This window comes from Lithobates pipiens, unplaced genomic scaffold, assembly GCF_037356315.1.
Source record: "Lithobates pipiens isolate NorthernLeopardFrog02 unplaced genomic scaffold, aLitPip1_a1.2 Scaffold_16, whole genome shotgun sequence".
Lineage (NCBI taxonomy): Eukaryota > Metazoa > Chordata > Amphibia > Anura > Ranidae > Lithobates > Lithobates pipiens.
Genome location: NW_027507748.1, coordinates 630660866 through 630668791, shown reverse-complemented (window position 1 = coordinate 630668791; position 7926 = coordinate 630660866). Strand labels below are relative to the sequence as shown.

The window sequence follows — 7926 nt, the reverse complement described above, 5'->3', positions numbered from 1 at the left end:
TATATCAGATTGACAGAGTTGAATAAGATGATTAAATGTGTACAATATTGAATTTTTGAAAGTATGCAACTGGCAGAAACCATGAACCAGACCAAGACAGAAGTACAATTAAATTACACTTGTTTATTAATAAAAAATAAAAAGGTAAATAGAGTAAGCATAGTCAAATCATAGCCAGAGTCAAGTAACCGGATCGAGTAGTCAGCCAGGCCAGAATTCAATAACCAGATCGGGTAATCAGCCAGGCCAGAAGTCAGGGATCCAAGTGGAGGAACAACAAGCAGGATAAGGAGCCAGAAGGGATGTCAGCAAGCCAGTCTTTAAACAGGAATGCAGGAGATGGTTTCTTGTGATGTGACCAAGGCGAAGGCGGAGATGAAGTGAGCTGGACAGCTTTAAGTAGGCAGGTCAGACGAGCAGGATCAGATCAGGAACAGCTGGTTAACTGTGGAGAGAGATGAGAGCTGACAATTAGCCGACAGCTGAGCAGCCAGCCCAGAGAAGCAAGGGCTAAGCCAGCCCTGACAGTACCCCCTCCTCAAAGACTCATCCCCCTCAGAGGACCACCGGGCTTGAGGTGAAAACATCTATGGAAATTGCGGAGGAGGGCAGGGACATGTATGTCTGAGGATGAAACCAAGGAGTGTTCCTCTGGACCATACCCCTTCCAATGCACCAGGTACTGTATGCGCCCACAGATTGTACCTCATACTCCTCATGGTTCTCAACCTGTATAGGGTGAGGACGTGGCACTGAGGTGGTAAATCGGTTGCAGACCAACACTTTCAATAAGGAGATATGAAACACATTTGAGATGCGCATACTAGGAGGAAGGTCCAACGCGTAAGCCACTGGGTTAATCCTGCGAAGGATACGGAAAGGCCCAATAAATCGAGGTGCAAACTTCAGTGAGGGAACACGAAGTCGGAGGTTGCGAGCTGACAGCCCGACCCTTTCCCCAACCTGGTAGGAAGGTGCAGGTAGGCGTCTGCGATCAGCATGCATTCTGTACCTAGCATTAGCAAGACGCAAAGGCTTCTGGACTTGTACCCAAGAGGAACGAAGACCGCGGAGATGCTCCTCTAACGCAGGAATACTCTGCAGAACAAACGAGTCAGGCAACATGGAAGGTTGGTAACCATAATTTGCCATAATTGAAGACAATCGGGAGGCAGAATTCGAGGCACTGTTGTGAGCAAACTCTGCCCATGGTAATAGGTCAGACCAGTTGTTAAGGTGGTCAGAAATATAGCAACGTAGGAATTGCTCCAAGGACTGATTGGCTCGCTCACCACACGCACAGGTGTGACAGCGCCCATATGAGCATCGCACAGCCAGCATGAGATGTGTGCCGCTGACATGCAGTGGCGGTGCCCCCGCCCCCCTAGGGCAACAAAGAGACTGGGGTGGGAGGAGGCCTGCCAGGCACATCAGAGCTCCTGAGGGAAGAGAACGACCCGGATGGCAGGGAGCCCAGCCAAATTAACATCACCTCCAAGATGAACTAAAGCATGGTCAAATATCATATTAACGGAGTATATGATAAAAAAATATATATAAAAAAAAGGGTTAATACTTTAAAAAAATAATGAATGATAGATGGATCATAAAGAGTTGTCATTGTATCAAAGGGTTGCAAGAAAGGTAATCTAATTAGTCTATTAAAGCATAAACACATGCTTCCATCCCTAAAATCAATAAAGAGAACAAGGAAATTTGTATTGAGGGACTTTACGAACACATGACCTGGTGAGGTCAGTTATTCCATCCCTTGGGACTTTAAATGAACTATGCCTAGGCTCTGCAAGTACTGTTTTTCATTATTGTTTTATCCAACCATTTTTGGTGAACTCTGGAAGGTTTTTGCCTCTTATATTATGCGACACTGTTTTGATGATTTCATGTACCGTATTATCATTGTACCTTCATTACATGTTCACAACTGCTTTATCTGGCTGTATCTTATGGCTATCAATAAATATCCAAGCATGTTCACCAATATTACTTTTTTGCAATCTCGTGCTTCATCTAAAGTCCCACCCCCTTGTTCTCCCTTTTTTGATGTCTGATAGGGATGGAAATGTGTGACCTTACCAGGCCACAATTTCATTTAAAGTACCAAGGGATGGAATAACTGGCCTCACCAGGTCATCTGTTCGTAAAGTCCCTCTATACAAGAATAGGAAAAAAGGGGGGCCAGGGGATTTTTATACGGTACACTATATAAAGAGACAGAGATTTCTTATAAAAGAATTCATGGCTTTAATATTTGAAAATATGTTAAAATTATTTTGGAGGAACCAAAATAGCAAAAAAAATAACAGATACACTCTTTATACAAAACATTACATGACATAGAGTATAGGGGATCCTGAAAATGTTAGTTGCTGAGAATGATCATGTATCCTCCCGACATGTTTCGCGTTTTTGCTTCTTCAGGGGAGTATGCAACTAACATGAACATAAACACAAGAAAAAGAGGGTTTAAGAATACAGAAAGTACATTTATGCCATACAATTAGATACACATAAATTTCAGAACATTAAATATGAAATTGGTCTCAATTCGCTCAGTCCAAAGAGGTACAATGCTTACCCAGGTATTGTCATTCCCGGCATCGCAACCCACAAGCCAATAGATGGTGAGATAGGTGGCAAGAATTAGGTGACAGGATCAAATGCTAAAAACAACCCAGCCCCATGCAGGGCATAGATGGAGGTAGACAAGCGCTACAAAAATCAAAAACAAAATCCAGAAATAAGTACCAAGTTTACAAATCCAGCACAGGTATTGAAAAATATTACTCTGTAACAGAAAGGGTAAACGATATCAATCCCTCAATTATAGGAGGGAATTGGGGCTGAAAAACATGCCTCCATAGTAGAACATGAGATACTCATTATCAGAGGAATAGAACAATTGATTTTAATTACGCCTAATTAGTATAAAGGTTGTAAGAGGTAACTGTTGGGGATATACAACTAGTATACTGTTAAAGAGAGTAAAAGAAATAAAAATTATTTTTACCTGCAGTTAGAGTCAAAGATGAAAGAATTAATTCCATGTGATAATATTGGTGCAATACAGATGCAACAGATCACAAAGAAAGAATCAATTGATTCGTTGTAGTGTTTTGTAAATTACAGAGTGCAGCGGTATGCTGCCACTCCAGGCTTGCTGAACCTACAAGCAAATAAAAGGAAGGATAAATAGGTATAAGTATAGAAAGATGAGGAACGATGTTGTAGCAGTATAAAGTTCAACTAAGAAAATATATTTACCAGACAGAAAGAGTCAGCGTGGCGGCAGTATCAGTGCTGAACCTGCACTACAGATGAAGTGACAGCGCTGCCTTTTATATCCCCCATCCATCGAGCCGGCGTCTGACGTCACCGGCTCGATGCGGACAGCCATAGGTGGAAGCAGTGAGCATGTGCAAAGCCTTTCGAGTCGGCATTTGAACTACCAACCCCATAATGCCTCAGTGCTGACACGAGGTTCATTTGGATGAATGCTGATGGAGATGGGGCTACGCTAACTCTCCGCCCTTAAAGGGGCGGGAAGACACAAGCCAGCATAGAGGGCAGATGAAACGACGATTGTCATGGCTTCTAACCCAAGAGGGGATTACATGCCCCCTTCCACCTCAAATCGGGAGCCGCCTGGGGATATAACCCAGCGGCGCCCTTGGGTGTCCATATGCCCTTGCATACTTGGAGCCAGGGAAGATAAAAAACAGAGGATCCAGTCCCAAACCACAAAATAGTAAGGCTTAGGAATGCGGTGTAGGGAAGGAGGGAAAGAGCAAAGCTCCTCAATGTGGGTGGGATTCATAGAGAGCAACAGAGATCCCTAAGTGTGCAAACCATGAAACCCACCTTGGGCCAAGCAAAGCGAGACAATAAAAGGTATATATTACCTGTACAGCGTTAATAGTAATTAGAAATGACATTTGTTGTTATACATAAATATTTTTAAATATGACATAAACATGGCAATAAAGAAAATAAAAATAAAATAAAAATAAAAAGAAAACCAAATAAATTGGGGAGGGAGTGGGAGGAAAAAAGGGGAGGGGGAAAGATAAACAAAAAGGGGAAAAAGGATATCACTTCTCTCTCTTCATGCCAGGCTCCACGGGGGCTCACAGCCGAGGTAGGAGGGTTCATGAAACAAACAAACAAAAGTTAGCTATAGAAAAGATCTGTAGCTTATATTTTCATTGAAACCAGGGTATTTTGTGGCTTTTAGGATAAAGATCCACTTGGCTTCAGTTTGTAAGAGAAGCTTATCCACTGAGCCACCTCTTGAGTTTAGAGGTATATGGGCCAGGGCTGAAAATCGTATCCAGTTGGGGTCAAAGGCATGATAGATGCCTATGTGCCTACTTATGGCTGTAGTAATTTTTTTATTGAGAATGGGTTTGATGTGGTCTTTTATGCGGATAGAAAATAGTCTTTTAGTTTTACCAGCGTAAAATCCTCCACAACGGCATTGGGCCAAATATACAACGCCTGGAGTGGAGCATGTAACGTGACATTTCGAAACAAACAGACTGCCATTTGGCAGTCTGATCTTTCGAGAATTGTATATATAGGGACACATGTCACATTGCCCGCATGAATAAGTACCAGGATGTTTAGGTTTAGTTTCCCCTGAGGAGTCCTGAAAGTGACTTCTAACTAGGCTGTCCTTGAGTGATTGAGGTCTCATATAGGTGATTGATGGTACATCGTTTATGTACTGATTAACAATGGAATCAGCTTTTAGAAGAGGCCAAAACTTTTTGATTATAGCACGGAAAGAATGATGTTGGTTAGAGTATTTGGTAATGATACGTACTTTATTATCCAAATTTTTTTGTTTATTGGAGAAGAGAAGGGAAGTCCTATCTTTATTTTTTACTCTATTATATGATTTTTTCAAAGATACATGACTGTATCCACGTCCTCTGAGTCTGTTATATAAGTCATTGGCTGCGATCTTAAAGTCCGAGTCAGTACTGCAGTTACGTTTGGCCCTTAGATACTGGCTATAAGGGATGCTCTTAAGGAGAGGTTTTGGATGAAAGCTTGTCGCATGCAAGACCGTATTGCCAGCAGTGGGCTTTCTGTATAAGGCAGAATATACATGTCCAGTGGCATCAATTTTAATGGTTAAGTCCAAAAATTCAATAGAATTTTGACTGTAGTTTAACGTAAACTTTAGATTGAATGGATTCACAGAAAGTAAATTAAAAAAGAGCAACAAATCTGATTCTGATCCTGACCAAAAAAATAAAATATCATCAATATACCTGTACCAGGCTGTGATGTTACTTAGAAAAGGGACGAGGTCTTCACGCGCGAAGGTATCTTTTTCCCACCCCCCCAGGTACAGGTTGGCATACGATGGGGCACATTTGGTCCCCATCGCAACCCCCTGCACCTGGAGGTAGTGGGATTGGTTAAATTGGAATACGTTGTGCTTTAAAATAAAATCCAGTCCTGGTTGGTTTCCATCGACGTGGAATGTTTGTATAATGCTATACCACATACCAAAGGTTTACAAATAATACGCTCCTATTTGCAAGAAAGAGGCTCAAATTTCTTTGCTTACAATGAATTTGTTATGAAGCTATTGGATTTTATTTTAAAGCACAACGTATTCCAATTTAACCAATCCCACTACCTCCAGGTGCAGGGGGTTGCGATGGGGACCAAATGTGCCCCATCGTATGCCAACCTGTACCTGGGGGGGTGGGAAAAAGATACCTTCGCGCGTGAAGACCTCGTCCCTTTTCTAAGTAACATCACAGCCTGGTACAGGTATATTGATGATATTTTATTTTTTTGGTCAGGATCAGAATCAGATTTGTTGCTCTTTTTTAATTTACTTTCTGTGAATCCATTCAATCTAAAGTTTACGTTAAACTACAGTCAAAATTCTATTGAATTTTTGGACTTAACCATTAAAATTGATGCCACTGGACATGTATATTCTGCCTTATACAGAAAGCCCACTGCTGGCAATACGGTCTTGCATGCGACAAGCTTTCATCCAAAACCTCTCCTTAAGAGCATCCCTTATAGCCAGTATCTAAGGGCCAAACGTAACTGCAGTACTGACTCGGACTTTAAGATCGCAGCCAATGACTTATATAACAGACTCAGAGCACGTGGATACAGTCATGTATCTTTGAAAAAATCATATAATAGAGTAAAAAATAAAGATAGGACTTCCCTTCTCTTCTCCAATAAACAAAAAAATTTGGATAATAAAGTACGTATCATTACCAAATACTCTAACCAACATCATTCTTTCCGTGCTATAATCAAAAAGTTTTGGCCTCTTCTAAAAGCTGATTCCATTGTTAATCAGTACATAAACGATGTACCATCAATCACCTATATGAGACCTCAATCACTCAAGGACAGCCTAGTTAGAAGTCACTTTCAGGACTCCTCAGGGGAAACTAAACCTAAACATCCTGGTACTTATTCATGCGGGCAATGTGACATGTGTCCCTATATATACAATTCTCGAAAGATCAGACTGCCAAATGGCAGTCTGTTTGTTTCGAAATGTCACGTTACATGCTCCACTCCAGGCGTTGTATATTTGGCCCAATGCCGTTGTGGAGGATTTTACGTTGGTAAAACTAAAAGACTATTTTCTATCCGCATAAAAGACCACATCAAACCCATTCTCAATAAAAAAATTACTACAGCCATAAGTAGGCACATAGGCATCTATCATGCCTTTGACCCCAACTGGATACGATTTTCAGCCCTGGCCCATATACCTCTAAACTCAAGAGGTGGCTCAGTGGATAAGCTTCTCTTACAAACTGAAGCCAAGTGGATCTTTATCCTAAAAGCCACAAAATACCCTGGTTTCAATGAAAATATAAGCTACAGATCTTTTCTATAGCTAACTTTTGTCTGTTTGTTTCATGAACCCTCCTACCTCGGCTGTGAGCCCCCGTGGAGCCTGGCATGAAGAGAGAGAAGTGATATCCTTTTTCCCCTTTTTGTTTATCTTTCCCCCTCCCCTTTTTTCCTCCCACTCCCTCCCCAATTTATTTGGTTTTCTTTTTATTTTTATTTTATTTTTATTTTCTTTATTGCCATGTTTATGTTATATTTAAAAATATTTATGTATAACAACAAATGTCATTTCTAATTACTATTAACGCTGTACAGGTAATATATACCTTTTATTGTCTCGCTTTGCTTGGCCCAAGGTGGGTTTCATGGTTTGCACACTTAGGGATCTCTGTTGCTCTCTATGAATCCCACCCACATTGAGGAGCTTTGCTCTTTCCCTCCTTCCCTACACCGCATTCCTAAGCCTTACTATTTTGTGGTTTGGGACTGGATCCTCTGTTTTTTATCTTCCCTGGCTCCAAGTATGCAAGGGCATATGGACACCCAAGGGCGCCGCTGGGTTATATCCCCAGGCGGCTCCCGATTTGAGGTGGAAGGGGGCATGTAATCCCCTCTTGGGTTAGAAGCCATGACAATCGTCGTTTCATCTGCCCTCTATGCTGGCTTGTGTCTTCCCCCCCCTTTAAGGGCGGAGAGTTAGCGTAGCCCCATCTCCATCAGCATTCATCCAAATGAACCTCGTGTCAGCACTGAGGCATTATGGGGTTGGTAGTTCAAATGCCGACTCGAAAGGCTTTGCACATGCTCACTGCTTCCACCTATGGCTGTCCGCATCGAGCCGGTGACGTCAGACGCCGGCTCGATGGATGGGGGATATAAAAGGCAGCGCTGTCACTTCATCTGTAGTGCAGGTTCAGCACTGATACTGCCGCCACGCTGACTCTTTCTGTCTGGTAAATATATTTTCTTAGTTGAACTTTATACTGCTACAACATCGTTCCTCATCTTTCTATACCTATACCTATTTATCCTTCCTTTTATTTGCTTGTAGGTTCA

General features: G+C 41.8%; 1 long non-coding RNA gene across 1 annotated transcript; it reads right to left on the bottom strand.

Annotated features, from left to right (window-relative positions):
• Positions 1-2325: 2325 nt before the first annotated feature.
• Positions 2326-3179, bottom strand: LOC143984491 (uncharacterized). Its single transcript, XR_013274888.1, has 3 exons — positions 3029-3179; positions 2597-2730; positions 2326-2451 (listed from the first exon to the last, which is right to left on the bottom strand). It is a non-coding gene; the product is annotated as an uncharacterized LOC143984491 (long non-coding RNA).
• Positions 3180-7926: the final 4747 nt, after the last annotated feature.